Source organism: Tamandua tetradactyla, chromosome 20 (assembly GCF_023851605.1).
Source record: "Tamandua tetradactyla isolate mTamTet1 chromosome 20, mTamTet1.pri, whole genome shotgun sequence".
Classification (NCBI taxonomy): Eukaryota; Metazoa; Chordata; class Mammalia; order Pilosa; family Myrmecophagidae; genus Tamandua; species Tamandua tetradactyla.
Window position 1 is genome coordinate 8,824,122 of NC_135346.1, and position 23,591 is coordinate 8,847,712.

Genomic DNA, 23,591 nt, shown 5'->3' on the forward strand with positions numbered 1-23,591 from the left:
AGTCCAGCGCTGCAAAACAAACAAACAAAAATGCATACTTAAGTTTTACTAGACTGTGATTAAATATCATGGAACCAGCCCTATACAGTTGGACTATTTACGTTAGTTAGATTATCACAGTTTATGGAGCTTTCAGCATAATCCTTCAAACACTCCTTAACAGTTTTGTCTTTTTTCAGTTTATAAACTCCTCTTGGCCCCCAATTCTGGGATTCCAATCCTTTTTATTCTTCTTCTACAATTCCTTCCCCTCGTGCTGACACGTCATGTGAGTGCTATCTGAAACCCAGAGTCCCTCAAATATGGTGAACTTGAGTTTGAGCCTTAGATCACCACCTTCTCCAGCTAAGCTATTGCCTAAGCGGAATACTTTGCTTTAAAGCATTTTAAATCCTTAATAAAGAAACGTTTGTATAAACGTGCATCTTGGAGGCATTCTTCATTCACAGGCTTGTGTGAATATAAGATGGTAACATCTATTTTCACTGTCATGGGATCCTCATTTTTATACAGAACAAGTTATTATTGGGCTGCAGAGGATTTAACAATTACCAGTCCATTCCTGTTCTTTAGGAGCGTCATTCAAGTCAGGTGAAAATTTCATGTAAAATGGACACAGAAAATAATGCCCAGAATCTTCCTCAATCACAGTTACACTGTTGAAAAGAAGGTGGGGGGAGGGAGGATGAGAACCTTCTGCTTAATCGATTTCACTTTGGAAAGACAGAGCACCTCACCCAGGATTTTTATACCCAGGGACTCCCTGCTGATTGCTTCTCCCCCATCTACAGAAACACAAGCAGCAGCTCTGGTGTCCATCAATCAAAAGTTGATTTGCTCTGACATGGTTCAGCCAATAAGAAATGAGATTCTATGAAGTGTAAGGATGATGGCAGCTATGAATACATATGGACTCATTTGAGGCATGCAAGGTTTCTCCATAGCCTCATCTTGCAGTGGAAGGCCAGTATTGCTATCATTACTTTTTAATTATTTCCCCGATAGACAGGTGTCACCTCTTAGCCTGGAATAACTCTTGAAATTACAGCTTCCACAACCCCTCTCCTGACAGCCTCATCTTGCAGAAGTATTCTTGTGGCTTAACAGACTTTTAACATTTCAACTATGTTTTCTTTTCTTTGCAGTACTTTAACCAATTACTTAGCAGTTCCTACTAATTAGCACTTGCACACTTAAACCTTATATACTTGCCTGCTACCACAAGTTTTTCTGCAAGTTTTTCATTTCAGGTTGTCATTGTGTCGGTGATTTTTTTTATGGCATACTCTTTGATAACATGCTAATTATAGATTATCAGGGACCCACATAAGACTCTAACTGAATTTAAACCATGAATGTTATGATCTAAAAATAGATGAACTTCTCCTGCCTGCAATATGAAAGAAAGTATATATCAAATAATAAACATGTCTTTGCTCATATAGAAGCTTCATACTAGAAGTTTGGGAACAGAAGTCCAGAATATTAGCAATGGACCAATGTTATAATAACCAACATTGAATAATCTCAGTTATTGATTTTTTAAGAGTTTGACATACTGACTAAATTTCAAAAGTGTTGATTAGATTCCATGTAATAGCAACAAACAGAGGATACCTATTTATATCCATTCCTTCTTAATATACAGCTTTTATTAAATATCTAACCATGTAACTACAGAGGAAGAGTGAGGCATCACCAAATGCACAATATTAACAGATTTGTGGATGATGATGGGTAAAAAGAATACGGGAAGTAGCCCCCACTCAGGATGCTCATGGACAGGGGGCTTCAGACGAGAAGGAGGCAACCTGTCAGAATGCTAGAGGGGCTCCAACAAAGAATTTAATTTTAAATCTAAATACATGAAAATCTTCCAAACACTTCCCCTAAGACATAACCCCCCCCAGCACACCCCCACTCCAAAAAAAAATTGTGTACAATTGTGGTGCTGGTTTGGAGGCTTTATGAACCCCAGAAAAGTATGTTCTTAAGTTAATCCATTCCTATGGTGTAGACCTGTTGTGGGTGGGGCCCTTTGATAGATTATTTCTGTTGAGATGTGACCCGCCTCATTCAAAGTGGGCCTTAATCCTCTTACTTGAGTCCTTTACAAGAGGATAAAACATACAGAAGCTAACAGATGAAATTTGGAGGAGACTCCGAGCAGCCAAGAGAAAGCCACTTCCAGCTTCCAGCAGCTGGAAGCACAAAACCTGGGAGAGAAGGACCAGCAGAGGCTGCCGTGTGCAATCTGACAGAGGAGCCCAAGCTCGCTGGTAAATGATATATGGAAAAGGAATCATACTGTTGATGCCTAAATTTGGACATTTTCACAGCCTTAGAATCGGAAAGCTGTAAGCTAATAAATCCCCATTTTAAAAGCCTTCTGATACACTGCGTTTCGTGAGCTTTAGCAAACCAAAACAACAATTCTTGACCATCTAGTCCTTTACTGCCAAGCCAACATCAAAACATGATGGCAACAAAGAGCAAAAGAGTTTTCTTTAAAGATACTGAATAAATTAATTAGGACACTCACATGAATGTGATTAACACAGAGTGAAATCCTCCTCTTTCCAAGCCCGTAATCAGTCAACACTTGATTCATTCTTAAATAAGACTGGGAAATTGACAACCACTAGACAGTTGAAGACAGCCGATAGTTAAAAGAAAAAGACGAATGTGCAAAGAAAACCTGACCCCAGAGGAAGCAGAGATGTTTCAGGGAACAACAGATATTTTTAAGTACACTTTGATTATTATTTTCAGGAAGTTTCAAAAAGATATTGCATATGTTTAAAAAAAATCAGGATAGCAACAAACAGAGGATACCTATTTATATCCATTCCTTCTTAATATACAGCTTTTATTAAATATCTGACCATGTAACTACAGAGGAAGAGTGAAGTATCACCAAATGCACAATATTAACAGATTTGTGTTTGAAAAGGAGCACTTAGGAAAATAAGAAGAAATCACTGAAAATAAAAAACATAGTAATAAAATTAAGAATTCACCAAAGAGGTGTGAGAAAGATACTCAGAGCAGGTAGAATACAATAAAGAAAATGTGAGAGCTAAGATAAACATTTTTTCAATCCAGGAGGTACAACTGTTTTTATTTAATTGTTCCAGAGAAGGTTAATAGACAATACTGAGTGAAGAAAATTGTGGAATATATGCATTTGAAAAGTTGAATTGGAGCAACAGTCCTCCAGGTAATTAAAGCTGTATTTCAAACTTTCTTACTAATTTTTACTTGTTCTATCAATTACTGAGTTTGTTAGAATCTCCTACAATGATTAAAGATTATTATATTTCTCCTTGTAGTTCTATAATCTTAGACTAATCAATTAGGTTTATACAAATATACATTTTTTAATATCCCCATAAAAAAGGAAATTTAATCATTATAAATTTTACCTGCCTTCCTCTGATAATGTTTTTGGCCTTAAAATCAATTTTTCTGATAGTAACATGGCTGGGTAACTTTCTTTTGGGTTAGTATCCGAATACAATTTTATAGCCTTTCTTACTTTCAAACTTTCATGTTTTATATGTATCTCTTGTAAAGAGCATATAGTTGAATCTCTTTGCAACACGTTGTCAGTCTATCTGTTTGCTTTTACAACTTTATTGAGGCAGAATTGATGAACAATATATGTGCCTGGCATGTTTTTCAGTCTTGTGGTAGCACTGACCCATGCTTTGCATGAACTCAGTCTGGGCCCAAAACAGGTCACATATGTTACTAGAGTGAAACTTAAAAGTTAAGGTTCAGCAGGCCATGGTGGCTCAGCAGGCAGAGTCCTCACCTTTCATGCCGGAGACCTGGGTATGAGTCCCTATGCCTGCCCATGCAAAAAAAAAAAAAAGGAAAGATAAGGCATAGGACTGTGTAACTGGAGATGATGGGCTATACTTTATAGTACAAATGTAAGAAGTTTTCTCATGAATCAGAACATATGTATGACACTAATACAAGATGTTAATAACAGTAAGATATTTGGGGGAAAAATACACCTACTGTGAACTATGGACAATAGTCAATAGTACTATTTTAATAATTTTGCATCAACTGTAACAAAGATAACTATTCTTGAAAAAAATTACAATTATTGTAAAAAATTATACAGTTACAAAAAAGTGCTACCATTGATTATAACAAATGCTCCCACCAATGCAAGGTGTAAGTGGTAGGGTGGTTTATGCTAATCCTTTATTTTATGCATCATTGGTCTGTAAACTCACAATTTTTTTTAAAGTCTCTCCTTTCTCAATTGAATTTCCTTTGCATCTGTGCAGAAAATCGGTTGTCTTTTCTACTTATGGGTCTATTTCTGGAGTTTCTTTTCTGTTTTGTTAATGTATTCTTCTACAATGCAAATATCACACTTTCTAGATTCCTATATCTTTAAAATATGTCTTGAAGTCAAGTAAAGGTAGTCCTTCAACTTTGTTCTTTTGAAAGAAGTTTTTTTAATATTGTAGGTTCTTTGAATATTGATATGAATTTTAGAATCAGCCTGTCAAGTTCTACAAAATGTCTTGCTGGGATTTTATTGGGAATAGATTGAAGTCATAAGTAAGTTAAGAAATAATTGATATTTAATAATATTGAGCTTCTGCACCAAAAGTACAGTGTATCTCTCCATATATTAAATATTCATTTTTAGAATTTTTCCTCAACAAGTATCATAGTTTTTTGTTTAGATCTTGAACCACTTTTGTCAGATTTGTCCTAGGGTATTTTACATTTTTAATGCTATTGTAAACATTATTTCTTCATTTCAATTTCTGATTGTTTGTTGTTAAAACATGTAAGTACAATGCCTTTTGTGTATCCTGAAACCCTTGCAGAATTCACTGATTAGTACCAGTAGCTTTTCCTGGCAATTCTAATTGATCTTCTATATAGAAGTCCTGTTATCTGTTGGACTCAAAAAAGGAAAACCCACTATGAGAATTCAGAGGTGGAATGTGGGAGGCTTGAAATATTGATGGTCTTTAAACACGAAGGGCTGGGACAAAGGACGTCAAGTCTGACAGTAGTGTGATTAAGAGCGAGTGGTTCCATTAACCTAGAACACAGGATGCACAAAAGGAGGTATAGTGGCAAGAAAATCAGGAAATACAGGTTGGGACCAATTTTCAGAAGTCTTAACTGTCAGTCTAAGGAGGATGTATCACAGACAGTCTTTGAATAAATGCCAGTCATTCTAATATTTTAGCCTGTTCAAGTTTATGAATTGTTGAATATTGTTTTGAGCTATTGGAGGTAACCATGGTGGATTAAATGATTTCTAAAATAAGTATATAGAAAAAAATAAATGGTTATACCTGATGGTGCTAGTGATAGGCGTGGAAATATCCCATCCATTATTAACCTGCAATTCTCGTCGACAGTGTTAACCTGTCCCAGGACCGGGCTGCGCCGTGACGTAAATCGCACGTGTACAAGCACTGCCCCTCTGTCCTGGCCATTTGCTAACCTGGCTTTCTAGCCACATGGCTGATGGGCATTCCTTTTGACTCTGCTCACCTTCTTTGAAGAAAAACCATACACCTATACACAATCATTTATCACTATACATGTAGACGGAAAGACAAACTATTTAACATGTAAAAGGCAACTTGCACTTCTTATTAAGTCATGCAATGGAATGTACATCCTCTTCAGGGCACATTTATTATATGTCCACATATATGTGTGTACATAACACAGCATTGTTTTCATCTCTGTCCCGAAAAAAAGAAACTCAATTTTTACCCTTACTCTTTTGCCCCCAGGAAGTGGCCTCTCTGTTTTGCCATGGGATGGATCAGTGGTATCAAGTAGGTGAGAGGGAGAACAAGAATTTTGGGGGTGTGAGCCAGGTAACAGTGTCTTCTCATTGCCTTTAAGGCAAAGGTCTGGGTATCTCTTTGTGTAATACTACATATAACATTAGGAGATTGTCTTTGGTATTTACGTAGTTGCTAGAATGACTTTTGGTTTTGAAACACAAATAGCTCTGCTTTGTATTCATGAGCGCCCTGCTATGCACTCGTATTTCTTCCCTCCAGGCACTGCTGCACCGCCTTAGGCCAGCATTCATTCAGCTGTCTGCCAAGCATTATGATAACCATTTTATATATATTAGCCATTGTACTTATATGTTGTTGCGCAACAAATTACCCCAAAGCTTATCAGCTTAAAGCAATGAACATTTATTACCACCTGCAGTCATGGGGGGGGCGGGACAGTCAGGGATCTGAGAGCAATTTAGCTGGGTGTTTCTAGCTCAGAATTTCTCATGAGGTTGGAATAAATCTCTGAACCAGGGCTGCAGCCATCCGAAGACTGGAGGACCCACTTCCAAGCTCATTCATGGTTGACAGTATCTAATTTAGCCCTCACAATAACTCTATTAGATATGTACTATTAGTACAGCAAGTCAGAGATACAGTGAGGAAGTCAACCTGCATATAAAGCCATGACCTATGATTTTAATTAACCTTTACAGTTGAAACTTCTCTTGTCTGGAAAGGAGAATTTTATAGGGCTCATAAAAATATATATATATTTTCTTGTATAGACAAAATAAAACATAAGTTTACTTTTAAGAGGGACCTAGCTCCTTCATCTGAAAAAAAAAAGAAAAAGAAAAAAGAATTTGGGTACTGTTGGGTTTTTATCTTCATATTTATTAATTTTACCTAAATGCACACAAGAGGTGTTCTGGATCAGAGATGGGCTTTCTTATGAAATAAATTGCAGTAAATAATAAAGGTTCAGCTGCTGTTTGCCCTCTCTTTACCCCTGGGGTATCAGGATGTAAGGCCAAGACAACTGTCCCATGAAAGCACAAGAAACCTCATAGATAAGGGTCAAGGAAGAATCATTTTTCTATTCATAAAGGGTCAGGAGAGCTGTCCTCTGCATGCCTGAAAGGACCTCCTCCTTATTCCAGCCCTTCCAGATGTAAAGAGAATCTCTCCAGGATGCAGAGACTGTCTCCCAGTTCCTGGACCTCCTTCCTTCTTGAACTGTAAACACCCAGGAAGGCAGCCATCATCCTGGCACCCTGGGATCTTAATTGGGACCACTCTGAGCTGTTATATATTGGCCTTCTCGTCAAGGGAAGAGAATTATTATTATCCTTTTGGAATAAAGTAATTCTGTAGACAAATGGCTACAGAGCCAATTCCCTTAAGATGTGAAGGGTCTCGGGGGACTGGGTCTTTTACAGGAAAAACGAAAAATCCAGGGCAGTTTTATTTTCCCACAGTTACCTACTGGGAGACTGCGGTGTCTCCCACTTCTGAACAACTTTGCTTTTTCCTTTTTCTTTCTTGATGGAAATTAGTTCTCTCTAAAAGCACTTATAGATTTGTACTTACCTATCACTTTTCAATATTAGAACTGGTACATCTTTTATCAAAAAGCACTCCACAAAGTTGTTTCACGTCTTCTAACTTAAACATTTATGGTATTAATTAAACAGAGAGGAAAATAGAAACTGTCGGGAACTGCTCTTTTAGACTTGTCAAGTCTTAAAAAACAAATCAGAGCTGAATTTGCAGAGGATGCATTTCACTCAGGGCACTAAAACTTTTGTTGCAGCCAGGAGACCAGATTACTTGCAAAAATGGAAGCAGCTTCGAGCTCCTAGGGTTGGCAAGTTATTTTTGTAGACAATAAAAGGAAGTTAGTTTGAATCCTATTGATTGGAGGGAGGTTTGTCCATCTTATTAGGGGCCGGGTTAGGGCAAGCGAGCTTGTTTTGAATTGGGTCAAACATTACTGACTAGAGTTTTGATTGGCAATAAATCTAGGTCAGCCACCTGGCTGGGGATTTCAAATTTCAAAAGATTTCAAGAGGAACAGCAAGAGAAAATTCAGAGACAAAGTAGGGTATGTGTTTGTTTTATTTAGTTCTGTTTTAGGATCCCCAGGGATTTCTCTATATAATTTTATCACAGAAAAGTCTAAGATAATGTTTTTGAAATGTGAATTTCTACCCAACCTGTGGGTAACATGATAAATTCAGTTGACCAAGAGCAGCATTTTTTAAGCAAAGCATTGACTAGAATAAGATATATTTGAAAAGAAAATTTCATTTCACACAAGAAACAAGGTTTACATCATAAGATGTTTCCTACACACTGTGTTTATATGTTTTCGTGTGCACTAAATCATGAAGTAAACCATGATTTTTTCTATGTGTCAAGACAAAAAAAAAAAAAAGCATACTTACCTGGCAGGGGAGATACTATGATCATGAAGGTGGTTTTCCCAGGGCGAGGCTTATCCATTGCACTCCGGATGTGCTGACCCCTGCGATTTCCCCAAATGTGGGAAACTCGACTGCATAATTTGTGGTAGTGGGGGACTGCGTTCGCGCTCTCCCCTGATTTGTGTTGGTTTTAAAATCAGTTTTCACATTCTGAAAAAAAAAAAGCAAGGAAGTCAATTCTATAAACACCCAAGCAGAGTTAGGTAACCCACCATGCAACTCTCTGATGACGAGGGAACAAGTGAGAAGTGCCCAGGTGAAGATGATAGGGTGGTCATGCTGGAGGCCAGCAAAGAGGCTGGCAGGTGAGCTCAGGGACTGAGACAGAGGAGGTAGATTGAGGCCAGAGAGATGGGGTACAGCAGGCCCTGCAGAGATTCTAAGCCAACGGCCATATTGTTAAGTGTGGTGGGAAGCCATCTGATAGTTTTGGCACTTCCAGGGAAGGGCTTTCAAAGAAAAAGAAGGAGATTCAATAAGTTGTTTGAGGGTGGTGGGTATTGGGGGTAATCCAACTATCCTTCGGATTAGATTGTTTACTGGGTTCTTTACTTTCTGGTTTATTTTATGGTCTGACGTCCTCAGAGTTTAGGGGAACACTGCTGTTTGGGGCTGTCTGTGATATCTGGCTGAGGTTTGCTAAAGGTAATGTCCAGAATAACCTCCAGACCCCATCTTAAATCTCTCAGCTGCAATAACTCTGTTTTATATCCTTTTATATAGGAAACACTTATATGCCAATTACTACACACCAATGTTCACAGCAGCAAATGGCGGAAGTTCATGCTTCTCCTGTTACTTCCGAGTCCCTTAACAGTCTTCTGTGCCATAGCCTGAGGTAGGGCTGCTCAGTCTTGAATAAAATGAGCCAACCTGCAATGCTAGACCAGTTCCAAGGAGAGCACATATAAGCAGGGGATACTTGATTTTAGAATCCCAATCCTCCTCACTCCTAATTAAAGTTATTATATTAACAAAAATGTTCACTCTACATGCAGGGTTAAAAGACCTAAAATGAAAATCCCAGATTAATGTAACATATTAAGTGGGGGGAAACCACACTGAAACATGGCAAGTCAACCCAACGAATAAACATAAATGGGTGTATCCGATTCCACCCCCATTCATTATGGTAAAAAGAGAAAAGAGAATAAGATGACACTGAGATCTGATGTGGGGTTTTCCCACAGGGAAAAGAGGGAGACCAGTATCAAGAAAACATATGTTTCTGACAACTACCCACCCCCTAAAGCCATTCCAAATTCACTTTCAATTGTGCCAAAGCAAAAAGACGCTGCCACCATCACATATCCAGACAACTCTGCCTCATATGATTTACTGGTTCTGTTTTTTAACACTGAATCGCAAAGAAATCTTTTCTTAAAGATTCTTTGATTCATTCTTTGAAGTATCACTGTATTCAGAAGCAATCTTAAACTTTCTCTTCACTTTTCCTGTAACTTTCCTTAATATCAATTTTTTGGCCCAATTTTGGAGAGTCACATAAGGCATCATCTCTGATGCAAAGCATTTTAAGGAATGCAATCAGATTACCCAGTGTTTCCCCATAAACATGGGCGAATATACATGGGCTATTCTGGAACCAAGGGATCATGCAACAAACGCCCATGGGCTTCTGGGAGAAACGCCCATGGGATCCAATTCAAGTCTTCCCACTAGAGAAGGAATGAAGAAATCCAAAACCATTTGGAGAAAGAACATCTTTCCAGTTTACTTACAATGCATTTCCAAACTGGGAAGGACACATGGAATTTTTCTTTTGATGGCGTGAACGCCCATCTGTGAGTAATTTCATGATGGGCAGTGTATTTTCCAAAGGTCTGGCTTCTCTGTTGCCCTGCCAGCTTCTCCTGCTCACCTGCTTTTCTACCTAGAGGAAAGGGGAGAATGAGCTAGTCACCGATAAGAAAAACCCTATAACTACAAAGCACGTCATACTATCTCCGTGCTGTAGGATTATGTGCCATGTTATATTCATTGCTTTTAGTTAGCTTTCTTTAATTAATATATTTATTTAACCATTTATAGCATATTTTTATACTTTATAATTTTTCCTTTATTTTCCAAATTTTCTATGTAGAACATGCATTTCTAGTATAATAAAGAAAAAAGTATTACATGTAATTAAAAAAACAGAGAAAAATACGTTTTTATGTTTATGAGAACCTGATGCAGAGATATCACTCAATCTGATCCTTAAGAAATAACCTCAAAGTGCCCACCTGGCCCTGTCCAAGACTTTTCTTAATTTGTTTTCAGGAAACCTACTATACAGCCGGAGAGAGAGAGGGCAGGTGATTTTAAGAGAGGTTCATAGGATGGTTTTCTAAATTTTATATAGCTATCCTGTTTTCCACCCAGTTAATTCAAAATAATATATAAGTGACTTGGCAAGAAATTAAAGAAAACAAAATTGAACTGTTCAAACTTGAAATTTCTCTTTCAAGATTTTGTACATGTGACACCCTTTCCCAGGGTGCTGCTTCCAGGAAATAGCAGTATTACCTAGAAATTATTAAAATGCTGACTTAGCATTTCATGTAAAACATGTCAGTGGGTCATTCACATGTAAACAGTGTTGGAAAGCTTTGAATCACACCATAATGTTTAACAAATAGCCGGCAAATCTTAAATTAAATGAAACGATGACTAGGAAGGACTATATATTTTTGGATGTGACTATTTTTTTTTTATCATCTTAGAGGCCCTCTATACCTGGCATATACCATATAGCTTAGCAAAAATGTGGAATGCTGTTCGTTGGAAACTGGACAAATATCTTAAAGCAGTTTCAAAGTATTGTTTTTTACATTCACGAAAATTTCCTTTTTCTGAAAATTGCCGTGTTAGCCATCAGCATTTTTCAGGTGCTCTGCCAGGTGCTATAATTCTAAAGGAAAGACCAGCCATTAAATTTCAGATGTGCTTCATTTTTCAAGGACAGAAAAGCTATACTTTCAACCTAAAATTTCAAGCTACTGATACGACATAAAAAATTCTTGTATCCATGGGCGGGCCGCGGTGGCTCAGCGGGCAAAGTGCTTGCCTGCTATGCCGGAAGACCTCGGTTCGATTCCCGGCCCCAGCCCATGTAACAAAAAACGGAAAAACAAAATACAATAAAACAAGAAAATGTTTAAAGATGTTTCCCTTCCTTCCTTCTATCCTTCCTTCCTTTTCTCTGTCTTTCCTTTAAAAAAAAAAAAAAAAAAATTCTTGTATCCTTAAAAAACATATGTTAAGACTAATGCACAGGTTAAATACTCCAGAAAAATGCCTGCTTTATTTAAACTTCAAAGCAAAATTCAACCATATTTGACCTTCCAGCTATAATTAAAGCCTTATTTGGGGCATAATTTATAAAAAGAAATATTTCACGTTAAAATTATTTAACATCCGTATCCATGGAAGAGTTTCTCTACAGTGTTTTCCAGAATCTTGATGGCACTTTCCTAAATTCTTTAAAGATTCCATTTGTGATCAAAGAAATTAAAATCCACTCTTCTGTCTAAAACATAAAGTTTTAACACTTTTTCACCTTAGAAATTTGAGGAAATATTTTGTAATGTTTAGGAATCTTATGTAAGTGCATTTATAACCTAGGGGAAAAAAACAACTGAAATGGCTACTTTTTATTTTTTCCTTTATTAAAAAATCAACCAATCAGTCTTTTAAATTTTTGATGATCTCCAAACACTATAGCTTTTTTCTTCATTCTTATGTGTAAATTTTTATGAAGGTTTATTAAATACCGTTAATAAAACAGTAAGCTTATTTCTGTTGATAGATCGTTATAAATTATCAAAAAAAAAAAAGGTAAAATGCCAATAGGAATAACAGATTTTAAAAGTCCTCCTGAATGTCTTGGATCAGAATTGTAACTAAAGAATGCGTTTATCACCATGGTGGCCCTTGAGAAGTCAAATGACAAAGTTGCTGATATAACTTTAGTTGCACAATTATAATCTAAAACTGGATAAAGCTAGATTTCTCACTCCAGGAGTAGCTGCTTCAATTCTTCTGAAGGTAAAAATGCTCTTGAAAATGGGAAATAGTTTGCTAAGTGGTTTGCACAGAAGATAATTTATTTTAAGTACAACCTGATCCAGAGGGGTTCAGATGGGGCAAAAGACACAATTTTGGCAGGAAATATTAATGACGTTGTTTTAGATCCTTATTCAATCATGAAGCTATTAGGGAGTGCTTCTGACGATACCATTATTGACACTAATTACAGATTGTTATGCTTCCTGTAGTAAAAATCGAGGAACCACAGCTGATGAATTTTCTCAAATTTGCAGTTATGGTTATTCTATTGCTGTTTATATGGTTAAGTGGAGAATTCCTGAGAGGTTTCATGGAATTTGCGTGACTCGCATAAAATCAAGTACGAGCCTAAATTCTAACACTTTTGTGCTCCTTCAAAACGCGTCAGCTTTTTCAGTAAAATGTAAATGCTGCAATAATATTTACCTCACAGAATAAAGATTAAATGAGATAATAACTGCCTAGCTTAAACTATTGGCTGGATTTTTTCTTCTCCCTCATAAGAATCTGAGCCCATGAAGTCAGACACTGCTGAGTACAGGGCTCTGCATTAAAAAGCATGTAATTAATATTTTTATTACTCACTAATATGGAAAATTGGATAAAGGAAAGAAATCCACCAAAAAGCAGTATATTTTCCCTAATAGCTGTTAGTAGAATTCAATGTACATTCTTTGGCTCAATAAGATATAGTCCTCATTCACAGTAATATTTAAAATAGTTTATAAGATTAACCCAATATTTTCCAAGTTTCTAACGTTGTAAGTGAATATACACATTCCTGCGTTGTGTTTGCAAATTCCAGATCTATTTGTGAGGGATAAAAATGTTCTTGTAAAATTTATCACATACCTCTTTGGAGAAATGGACTCCAAATTCTGTGACAGATTTTCATGTGGGTAATAGAACTGTGAAAAGCAATCCACTGATTTATTTAGGGCCAATTTCTCCTCGTATGTCTCTACATACAGCTAGAAATTTTTGCTGGTCCCTAACCTATGCATTAGTTTTCATACTTGGCTATTAGGGCTTCTCATAAGCTTGGATTCTAAACACACACACAGGGCACACAAGGGGAGCACTTTCCTTTTAATCGATGCTTCTCAATTTGTTTATAACCCTTGGGATTTCTAGTGTATCTGTTTCAAGCCCTGTACTTCCTCTCTAACGAAATGCATTGATCTCCATGCATTTTCTGGAGGCTAATTTCCAGCCAAGCGAGAATAAACATGTAAAAAGAAAGAAATAGAATGAAAGAGGGAAAAATAAGAAAAAAAATGAAAGACTTTATCTTATAAATGTAATAAATCTCTGGAGGGCAAACATCACCATCTGCAATCCCAAATAAATGTACAATTCATCCTGCGCTCAATACACCTGACACCCTATCTTCTGTGCATAAAATTATGTGAATTAAACCTTGTACCATTGTTTTGTCAGAGTTGATAGGAATTTAAGACTTATAAAGCATATTTTTCACACTGTGATTAATTATTCAAGCCTCCATTTTATCCAGGCAGTTTTCTACAATGTCTGCTTTAACCATCACCACCCCCATATGGCATTTTCTTCTGTTGAATCATAGCACGAAGGATCATTGGCATCCAACCAAATATCCGAGGTCACCCATCACTAACCTGACAAACCTTTACTGTTGTACAACTCTGTGCATTTCTCATCAACCCCAGTCTCCAGTCATCCCAAGTCTTGCTCTGTCTCTGCAATTCAAAATGTATCTTGGGCAAATTCTGCTTCATCTCCAACTTCTCCTAAGGGTATATTCATTATCCCTCACTAAATTGTAACCAGAGTGCTTTCTGAGGGCATAACTTTCTCTTGTCTCTCAAGTCAGGGCAGCTTTCCTCTCACAGCCTACGATCTTAGGAGTGAGAAGTTAGGGCACAGATACACCTTGTTCTGGTCACCACATCCAAGCCATTTCTCTTCTTACTTAGAAAACACCATTCGGTTGGAGTTTATTGCGTAGATGTTTTTCACCAGTTATTGCCACCAACTGCTAATACTTGCTGGCCTCCTGGTGATCCTCTTGGCTTATTCTTTCTCTTTATCCTCTTCCTGTCTTTCTATTTGGTAAATTCAACATTCACGCAAATGATCCATCAACATCTAATCTCTCCGTGCTTTAATTTCCTCTCAGTCAGTCTTATTTTCCTCCTTTGCTCCTCAACCACTCATACGCATGGTCATATCTGTGTTTTATCAAAAGCCACATGTTGATTTCAAATGATTCTCTATTATTTCTTACCTTCTTAGTGCCCTTATTTTACTTAACCCAAATGCAGCAGATTCTTTAAAACTCAGTGAGACTTCCATTGATCCTATTACTTTTTCACTATTCATAACTTCCCCTATCCTGACCTTTCTTTTTAACTAGTCCAGATTTCAAAGTCCATTATCTTAACCAACCTTCTCGTACTCTCTCTCCACTCTCCTCAGCTCAAAACACCTCACCGCTGATTAAACCTATCTGTCTTCCCCATTCCTGCACTTCACTAATGTGGAAATCAATGCTTAATGGTGGAGAAAATTACACAAACTTGTTAATTGGTTTCACTGTAGATTCAGAACCACAGATGATTGCTCAGCACTATTGAGTAATCCCATTAGGTTCTCTCCTCTCAAACTTCTATGACCCACTCCCTTCTTCAGGATATTTCATTTAAATATTTCTTAGAGTAAATAGAATTAAATAAGAGCTCTTTTATCTTCTGTCCAACAAATTTATCAAACTTCCCACATCTGGACCACTCTCACGTGTTGCCTTTCACTAGTTACTTACACCACTTGTAGTCTGGATCACATCCTTTCTTTTCCTTCTCAAAACCTCATTTCTACAACTGCCTCTTCCAGTACCGCATCATAAATTTACCTGACCTATTAGACCTAGATTACTATACTTCCTCTGGTTGAGGAACACTTTTTCTGCCTCCTGCTCATATCAGAATTTCTTGAAAGAGGAGCATATGGTCACTTCCTCCAAATCTTTTCCCCGACTCTTTTCTCCATCCCAATTAGACTTCCACTGGATTCACTTCATGGCCATCAAAGACAACCCTCATTGCTAAAATCACAAAGGTCAGCTTTCCATTCTTATCTTACTTGAATTTATAAGCAGGATTCAACACAGATGATCACTCAGTTTTTCATGAATCAGTTTTTGGGGCATCTTTGGGATTCTGAGAAGAAATGCTTTCCCAATTTTCCTCATATCTCAATTCATCTTTCTTAGCCTTCTTTGTTGACTCTTCTGCCACAGACTAATTTATAATGCTTGCGCATTTGAAGGATAAATCTTAGGTTACTTTGCTCATCTATCTTTGTCGACATCCTAAGGGATTTTACCTGAGCCAATAACTCAAAATCATCTATCTCTTTGGATTTGTATCACCAAAACTCCAGCGCTTACTTTCTCCTAACATTCAAAATCATATATCTGAGTGTCTAAAAAAGCACCACAGATATACCTAAGCTAGATTCTTAACTTACATGTCTTGCATACTTTTCTCTTTTGTAGTATGTTCCATCCTAATAAACGACATCAGCATCCACGTGATTGCAAGGACCAAAACCCAGGAGCCATCCTTTAATTCTCTGTCACCTTCTACAGTCAAGAAGTGTATAAGTGAGGACATTTTGTCTCTATCAAGTGGGACCTGCCCTTTTCTCATAACCTACAATCTTAAGAGAAGTTAGAGGAGGTGTACACCGTGGTCTACTCACCATGTACATTTCTCCTCCTACACACTTGGAAAACACCATTCAGTTAGAGCTAACTGCATAGATCTCACCAGTTAATACCACTTACTGCTGTTACTTGCTGGCCTCTTGGTCATTCTCTTGGCTTATCACCTTCTACAGTCAATCCATCAGCAATTTCCACAGCATATATCTCCAAAATGTGACCTGAATTTGCCCACTTCTCTCCATATCCATGACTACTATCCTAATGTATTCACTATCATCATTCTTCCAGAACTCTATAATGCTAACTGATCTTCCTCGATTTTATTTCTGACTCTCCACCCCATTCTTGACATACTTCATTCTCCACACAGAAAAGTGATCTTTAATCTTTATGCCATTTTACTCTATTTCCGTAAACTCTTTAATTACTTCCTATTATACTTAAAACAGTCTCCATAGCTGAGAGGCCCTATGTTCTGGTTCCTAGCTAGCTCTACGACCTCAACTCATACCATGATAACCTTCATATATCATGCTCAAGCCATGCCAAGCTCATTCCCCTCACAGGGCCTTTTACTTAGGTGTTCTTCCTCATTCATGGGGAATGGGTCACCATTGGTTGGAGGTCAAGTTTCCTGAGAAGTGGACTCTGAGATTGAAAGCTGTGTGCAAAAATATGCAGGGAGTACTCTCAGGATCGATATCCATGGTAAGAGTAAAAGAAGCAGGATTAGGAAAGAGGGGGGTTTGAACTGCAATGCAGTTGGAACAAAAGCCTCTACCTATCCTACAAAGAGCTCTAGAACTGAGATGGCCTTGAATTAGGGCATGGTGTGCAAGTCTTCATACCCCCATATCAACCAGTTTTGGGATGTGGGCTGTCTTGGGAAGAAGGTGAGATCTTGGAGAAGATGGTCCTTTTTAGTTGTAGGCAATCCCTAGAGAGGATCCTAGCTGAGCACTATGGGCAGGCAGCATATCAGGCACTGGGTGAATGAAGGCTTCAGTTCTGATGGAAGAGGGTCCATATGGTACCTCCACTGCAAAGCTCACCTCCTCTCCTCAGACAGGCCATCAGTGGCTAGCTTATTTAAATTTGACAATGCTATCTCTTACCCTTTTTAAAAATTACCTTACTAAATTTTTATCTATACATTTTTCTGACTATAAAAACAGTATGTAAACTTTAGAAAAACAGGAGCCTTGGCTATCTTATTTATTGCTATTGCATTGCTACTGCAAAGTACCTAGAAAAGTGTCTAGCAGACAAATAATTGATTTCAATGAATAATTTCTTGAATGAATAAATTCAGTCTCTTAGGAAACCTAAAGCTTTTATATGCTATACACATACTTTTCCATAGAGATGGGAACCCAAAATTATATGCATAAACTGATTTATAAGAGGTAGTTTTAGTGCAATGAAAAATGCCCTGAACTTTGAGACAGAAAAGTCAAGGCTCCCTGCTACTCAGAAGATAAATATATTAACCTGGCTCAAGCCACATCCCCTACTTGGACCTCTACACCATCATTTGTTAAAACAGCTTCTATAACTCTGATATTTTATGATCCTAAGCAGAAGTGCAGCATGGAGAATATGGATAGAGAACTATTGATTAAAAGGTGAAAGGATTCTACTTATGTAAATATGATATTAATTTAACATTTGAAACAGAAATAAAATTACCCAATAAGATAAGATAATAGCACTAGGGGTCAATTATAACTTACTGTGACAAGTACACTCTGTTGGATATAAACAATCTAGAGAAACAGGGTTTGATCAATTGCTTCTTTACTTCAAAATTCATAACTACATTATAAATTTAACTATATTAGAAATTTGCTGAACTCTGTTTTCACGACTTGTGAAAATTAAGTAACCTCTGAAATAATTTTCTATATAAACCCAAGTAACGCTATCATAAATAAAAACTAGAAACTAAATATTAACCAATAATGATCTCTCTCTCTCTCTCACCCTGTGTGTGTGGGTGTGGGTGTGAGTGTGGGTGTGTAGGCAATACTGAGGGAAATATAAGACCTGGTTCTATTACATATCTGGAATTTTGGGAAAAGTTCAGAAATCATCCTCTTCTAATCAGCATAAGAATCATTATAAGATGGATGGTGTTTAACACATTTTTATAACATAGCTAATGTAAGTATCTATCATTGAGAATGATGATGTTATAACTAGGGTGTTAAAGACATCTTAGTAAGGAGTCTCAAAGATATCCCTGAAAATAGAGATATCAGATATCACAGTCCAGATTAAGATGACTGTGGCAGCAAACTTTACTGTTTCCTAAATGCAACTTAAACTACATTTAGTTCTACAGATGGAAGTGAAAAGAAGACAACATTCACAAAATTTGGCAGCTGGAAAGCAAAAGGATAAGTGATAAGCAATTTAGCAGAGCAGAGAACTGAATCCTAAACCAATAATGGTGAAAAATAGAAACAATGTGATTATCGCTGCAAATATTCACAGGCTTGAAACCTGGCAGTGCAAAATACCTCTAGAATGTAGGTTGAAGGGGATGCTCAATAGTAATTATTTGATGAAAATTGTTTGTAAGGGATATTTCTAAACCTTTCCACCATCACATCAAATCTATCTCAGTGGCTGTAAACCCATTTAAAGTAGGACCTTTTGATGAAACTACTTCAGATACGGTGTGACCTGCCTCATTCAAAATGGGTCTTAATCCTATTACTGGAGTCCTCTATAAATGGAATAAATATATATTTATTTATAATAAAATTATTATTATTAATATTAATATTATCAACTAAAGAGAGAGCTATAAAAGCAAGAAGCTAAAATCAAAGAAATCTGGAAGAGAAGGGAAAGACCAGCAGACACTGCCATAGGCCTTCCCACGTAGCAGAGAAGCCAAGGATTGCCAGCAGCCTGTCTTCAGGCTTGATGATACCATCATTATTGAATGCTTCCTTTTCCTTGGCTTCAAACTGTAAGCTTATAAATTACCATTATCTAAGCCAACCCTTTTCATGGTATCTGCTTTGAGTAGTTTAGAAAGCTAAAACAAATTTTGGTACCAAGAGTGGGGTGCTACTATGGTAAATACCAAAAATGTGGAAAAGGCTTTGGAATTGAGTAGTGGGTAGAGTTTGGAAGAATTGTGAGCTGTTTGATAGAAAAAGCCTGGATAGCTTTTAAAGAGACTGCTGATAGAAATATGGATGCTAAATGTACTTTCAATGAGGCCTTAGAAGAAAATGATGAAAGACATTATTGGAAGCTGGAGGACAGATGATCCTTGTTTTAAAGTGGCAGAGAACTTGGCAAAATTGAGTTCTGATATTGAATGGAGGGCAGAATTTGACAGCAATGCACTTGGATATTTAGCTGAGGAATGTCCAAGCTAAATGTGTAGCCTGGTTTATCCTTGCAACATGTAGTAAAATGTGAGAGGAAAGGGATAAGGTAAGCATTGAGTTCTGGAGCACAAACCAGAAACTGATGGTTTGAAAAATTCTGAGTTTCTGGAAAGTAAGGTCCAAGAATAATGCACTATCTGAGGATTTAACTGAATGTGAACTCAGCCATTTCAGAGCAAATCTGACTGGAAATACAGTTATCCAGAAAAGATCTGTAGAAAATCTTGTCTGATGGTTTGGACCTCTGTGTATTACAGAAAAAGCTGACAAGTTTTTTGTGAGATCTGTATGAACAGAACTGCTGCCAGCCTGAACTAAAAAGACCAGAGAAGGGACAGATTGAAGGAAAAAATTACTTTAAGCACAGGACCATGGAAACCGAAATATAAACCAAAAATATTTTCTTGGGTCAAAAGAGCAGACCCATTCAGTGTGTTGAAAGGTTGAGTCTGCCCGGCACTTGGAGAGGGCAGGACTTCCACTCTTTGTTCAGGAAGACTCATGTCACCCCATTGTTCTCAAAGGGTAGAGACTCTGACCTGGGAATTACAAAGAATCTGGTCATTGGCCCATCGCTTAATGAGGGTGGGACCCATGCCTGGCATTTGAGGAGAGCCAGGCTTCCATGCTGAAGCTTGATGAGAGTGGAGCCTTCACTCCAGTGTCCAGGGAGAGCATGGCCACTGGGCAAGCATGTGGAAGGCTGGAGCTGCCATTCCATCAAGCCTAGAGGACAAAACATTGTTCCAAGGACTCTCAGACCTTGAGGTCTAAGGGAGTATGCTCTGCAAGGTTTTAGAATTGTTTGGGATTTGCTACCCCTCTTTTCCTTCCAGTGTCTCCTCGTGGGAATGGGAACAGTTATAGTTCACTCTACAACTATCTGTCTATTGTGTATCAGAAGCAGATAACTTGGTCTCTAGGATTCACCGTCCACAGATGGAGAGGAACTGTGCCCAGAGCAGATCACACCTATAACCGATTTTGATGAGAACTTTGTACTTAGCATTGTTTCTGAGATGACTTAAAGCTTTGGGGCTGTTGTGATGGAATGAACGTACTTTAAATATATAAAGAACTTGTCTTTTTGAGGTCCGAGGGGGGCGTATGGTGGTTTGAAGCTATATATACCCCAGAGAAACTTGTTCTTAAATCTAATCCATTCTTGTAGCTGTAAATCCATTGTAAACAAGATCTTTTGATGAGACTACTTCAGTTAGGTGTGACCAACCTCATTCAGGATGGGTCTTAATCTTATTATTGAGGTTCTTTATAAATAAAATGAATACAGACAGAGAGAGGGAGAGAGAGAAATCAACAGAAGCAAGAAATGTAAATCAATGAAACCCAGAAGAGATGGAAGAGACCAGCAGATGCTACCACGTACCATGTGGCAAAGGAGCCAGGTATCTCCAGCAGCTGGTCTACAGGAAGAAAGCATCACTGTGATGATGCCTTGATTTGGAAATTTCTCAGTCTCAAACTGTAAGCTAATAAATCACTATCCTCTAAGTCAACCAATTTTATGATATCTGCTTTAAGGATCCTAGGAAACTAAAACACAAGATTTCCAACTTACTTCCCTCGCTCAATTCCCAAAACTATGAAACACAGAACTTTACCCTACAGACAGAAAATAAACCTTATCTTTTTGAAAAAAAACTGATCAGTCCAAGAGAAAATGTCTAAGGATATTGGAAATTGGAATTTCTCAACAAAAATACCCAGATCATTCTACCAGAGAACACTAAGATCAATAAGTCCACCCATCTGTTCAGAACTTTCAATAAACTTTCTAAACACTTAAGAAAAGACAGATATAAAAATATGTCAACAAAAAAGAGAACAAAAGCAATTCATTGGAGACATAAACTATATAGTTAAAAAAGATAAACTTCAATAGACTGAGCTAGATATACCTGGTGCATGAATTGAAAGACTTGATAATGAAAAGATGTCAGTAATCTCCAAGTTGATCTATTGATCCAACACAATTCCAATAAAAATCCAAGTAGGATTTTTTTTGTAGAAATTAACAATCTGATTCTAAAGCTTATATGGAGATGCATAGAACCAATAATAGCAAATATAATCCTGAAAAAGGAAACTAAAACTTGAGATATTACATTTTTAGATATCGAAATTTATTACAAAGATACAGGAACCATGATAGTGTGGTATTAAAAAAAGATTGATAAATAGACCAAAGCAAGACATTAGCAGCTAAACAAAGAACTTAGATGGGACTCAAACATATAGTCATTCTCCATGCAGTGTTATTCCATTGCAGGGAGGAAAGAACAGTCTTTCTCCCAAATTTCAGATATGCACTTGAGCACCATATGGAAAAATATAAGCCTAGGCCACAATCCATACATGACATAAAAGTCTATTTTAGAAGGGTCTTGTAGGACAGAGTAAACTCCCAAAAGACTGAACCTCATAGACAGTAAAAATGCACCCTGGAAATTTTTTTAAAAAAAACGACTACATGAAGTTTCTGGTGGACAAACAAAAGCAGAAAGATTTGGGAAGGGTTTGAGTATGGACGTGGCTGGCAGGGGATGACTCTCATTTCTACAGGACTAACATGACAACAGGATGCAGCCCAGCACGCCACAGTCAAACTCTGATTGAAAATACGGCATCTTTAGGACAGCATTTAGGATAGCTGCAGCCCCCAGGAATCCCATGAGAGAGGAATCCCACAAGGAGATGAGATGAGCTCCAGTGTGCCCGTTGCCCTGGCTGACCTTTGAACCATGAATACAGAGCATATTCCGCAAGCACCTCAGTTAGGTATAAAAGAACTAAACTGAGATGGGAGCTGCCACCTACAGGAGATGAGAAAGTGTTTGAAGTCTGAGTCTAATCAAGTTAGTTGGCTTCTATAACACAAATAGCCACACCTTTAAAGAAAATAACAGAAACTAGAGTCTCAACAGCATAAAATTTACAATATCCAGGAACAATTGAAAACCACTAAGCATATGAAGAACTTGGAAAATGTGACTCATTGCCAAGGAAAAAAAGCCAATGAACGGAGATGACACAGATTTTGATAATTTGACAAGGACTTTAAAGTATATATTAAAATTTTAGTCAATGAAGTAAAGGAAAAAGGTAGAAAATATCATCAGAGAAATAAAAAAGGTAAAAGGAACAAATGAAAATTTCAGAACTGTAAAAATATAATATTTGAAATTAAATATTCACTACATGCGCTTCATATCAGAATGGATTCAACAGAGGAAAGAGTCAGTAAATTTGAAGGTAGATAAATAGAAATTAACCAATGTAAGATACAGAGGTACAAAACCTTGCAAATATGAACAGAGTTCGAGGATATCTGGAGCAATATCAAAAGGTTTAACAGTTGTGTAGTTAAAGTTGAAGAAGGAGGAAGAGGAGAAAAAGGAGGAGAATGTAGTGATGGATGAAGAGGAGGAAAAGAGAGGGGAAGAGAAGGAGAAGAGAGAATTAGCAGACAAAAATTGAAGAAGTAATGGCTAAAACTTTCTAATATGGAGGATAGACATAAATTTATAGATTCAAGAAGCTTAGAGAATCAACTAAGATAAATATGAAGAAAACCATACCTGGGCACATCATAATCAAACTGCTTAAACCAGCTAAAGCAATGCTTAGAAGCAGCAGCGTGATTTAAAAGCTTATATTGGAAAAGAAGAGGCTAAATTAAACAACTTAAAGTTCCACCTTAAGAAGCTAGAAAATATAAGCCCAAAGTAACTATAAGAAAGGATATCATAAAGAAAGGAGCAGAAATCAAAGAAGTAGACCTGCAAGCAATAGAGAAAAATAAAGCCAAAAGTTGTTTATTTTAAAAGATCAACAAAATTGATCATCCCTGTAGAAGAACAAGAAAAAGAGAATAAAAGTCACCAATATCAGAAATGAAAGAGGAATCATCACTAAAGATCCTATGAACAATAAAGTAATAATTAGATAATATTATGAACAACTTCATGTCAAGAATTTGATGATTTAAAATAAATAAGCAAATCCTTTGAAAAATAGTTCTAAAATCAACACAAGATGAGAAAAATCTTACTAGACCTATTTTTATTAAAGAAATAAGTTTATAATCAAAAGCCTTCCCTCAAAG

The 23,591-nt window shown here is 37.1% G+C and overlaps 1 non-coding gene across 1 annotated transcript; it reads left to right on the forward strand.

Annotated features, from left to right (window-relative positions):
• The first annotated feature begins 8,234 nt into the window (after positions 1-8,234).
• Positions 8,235-8,398, forward strand: LOC143665090 (U1 spliceosomal RNA). The gene has a single exon (XR_013166762.1). It is a non-coding gene; the product is annotated as a U1 spliceosomal RNA (small nuclear RNA).
• The last annotated feature ends 15,193 nt before the right edge of the window (positions 8,399-23,591 follow it).